This window comes from Carcharhinus amblyrhynchos, chromosome 9 (genome assembly GCF_965287045.1).
Source record: "Carcharhinus amblyrhynchos chromosome 9, sCarAmb.v2.hapA, whole genome shotgun sequence".
Classification (NCBI taxonomy): Eukaryota; Metazoa; Chordata; class Chondrichthyes; order Carcharhiniformes; family Carcharhinidae; genus Carcharhinus; species Carcharhinus amblyrhynchos.
In genome coordinates this window covers 2,773,428-2,775,557 of record NC_137332.1, presented here as the reverse complement: position 1 = coordinate 2,775,557, position 2,130 = coordinate 2,773,428, and the positions used below count along the sequence as shown (strand labels likewise).

At 46.1% G+C, this 2,130-nt stretch overlaps 1 protein-coding gene across 2 annotated transcripts in view; it reads left to right on the top strand.

Moving 5' to 3' along the window:
- cryz (crystallin, zeta (quinone reductase)) overlaps positions 1 to 2,130 on the top strand; it is a 70,147-nt gene that overhangs the window by 170 nt on the left and 67,847 nt on the right. The window lies entirely within an intron of this gene.

Genomic DNA, 2,130 nt, shown 5'->3' with positions numbered 1-2,130 from the left:
GTGAGTGTGAATTAACGGCTCCGGTTACCCGGCCAATGTTACCGACGCTGCTTCTTTGTAAAGCTGTGATTTAGCTCCTTAAACCCGGCCAAAGTATTTTGTATATTGTATGTGTTAACTCAGCACCTTGTGCTCAAGCTCGGTGAGTCGCTTTTACAGTTTAAACTAATTGGGTTTTCCAACTTGTTGTGAAAAGTTTTGATGGAGTAAATAAGGCGAAAGTGACAGGAGGGCGGGTAATCAGAGGGACACAGACTGGAGAGAATCAGGAAAAGAACCAGAGGGCGAGATGAGGGGAATTTATTTGACGCAGCGAGTTGTTGTGATCTGGAATGTGCTGCCTGAAAGGGCGGTGGAAGCAGATTCAATAATAACTTTCAAAAGGAAATTGGAGAGAGAGAATCATAGAATCCTACAGTGCAGAAAGAGGCCGTTCAGCCCATCAAGTCTGCACCTATAACAATCCCACCCAGGCTCTATCCCCCATGACCCCACATATTTAGCCTAGCTAGTCTCCCTGACACTAAGGGGCAATTTATCATGGCCAATCAACCTAACCCGCACGTCTTTGGACATTGGGAGGAAACTGGAGCACCCGGAGGAAACCCACGCAGACACCGGGAGAACGTGCAGTCTCCACACAAACAGTGACCCAAGCCAGGAATTGAACCCGGGTCCCTGGCGCTGTAAAGCAGCAGTGCTAACCATTGACAGTTGAAGGGAAAATATTTGCAGAGATACAGGGATAGATAGAGCTGGAAATGTGGGACTAATTGGAGAGCTGGTTCACTGATACAGCACAGGCACGATGGGCTGAATGGCCTCCTGCTGTGGTCAGAACTCTACCACTTCACCCGCCCAGAATTGGAGCAGATGAAGGTCCAAAACAGAAATCTCCATTGACCTTGGGCGGAAATGTCCCGTCACACCTGAACAAGGCTGTAAAATCCTGCCCATTGTTATAAGATTCTCTGATCCTAACACGATCTTAGTCAGGGTGACCAACCGTCCCGCATTTTGAGGATTGTCCCATACTTCTGACTTTTGGAGGAAATCTTCCCTGTGCCACCATTTGCCCCTGTATTTGAGTAAAAGTAAATACAGAGGCATGAAGGAGCAGCTGGCCAGAGTTGATTGGGAGGGGAGCCTTGCAGGAAAGACAGTGGAGCCATTATGGCAGGAGCTTCTGGGAGTATGGGCAGCACAGTGGCAGAGTGGTTAGCACTGCTGCCTCACAGCGCCAGGGACCCAGGTTCAATTCCTGGCTTGGGTCACCATCTGAGTGGAGTTTGCACATTCTCCCTGTATCTGTGTGGGTTTCCTCCGGGAGCTCCAGTTTTCTCACACTATCTGAAAGACGTGCTTGTTAGTGCATTGACTCAAACAGGCGCCGGAGCATGGTGACTAGGGGCATTTCACAGTAACTTCATTGCAGTGTTAGTGTAAGCTTTACTAATAAATAAACTGTTAAATTCGAGAGGCATAGCAGAATTTCATCCCAAGGAAGAAGAAGCATGCTAAGAGGATGACGTGACAACTTTGGCTAACAAGGGAAGTCAGGGACAGCATAAAAACAAAGGAAAAAGCTTAGAATGTGGCGAAGATTAGTGGGAAGTCAGGCGATTGGGAAGCCTTTAAAAACCAACAAAGGACAAGTAAAAAAGAAATAAGGAGGGAGAAGATAAACTATGAGGATAAGCCAGTAATATAAAAGAGGATTGCAAGAGTTTTTTTAGACATATTAAGGGTAATAAAGAGACAAGAGTGGATACTGGACCACTGGAAAATTACACTGGAGAAGTAGTAATGCGGAATAAAGAAATGGTGGAGGAACTGAATAGTACTTTGCGTCAGTCTTCATGGTAGAAGACACCAATAAAATTCCAAAAATTCAACAGAGTCGGGGGCAGTGGTGAGTGTGGTAGTCATTACCAAGGAGAAGGTGCTAAGGAAGCTGAAAGGTCTGAAGATAGATAAATCCCCTGGACTAGATGCAATTTCAGAATTCTGAAAGAGATAGCTGAAGAGATTGCGGAGCATTAGTGGTGATCATTCAGGAGTCATTGGAGTCAGGGAGTGTTTCAAAGGACTGAAAATCGATAATGTATCACCCCGTTTAAGAAGGGAGGG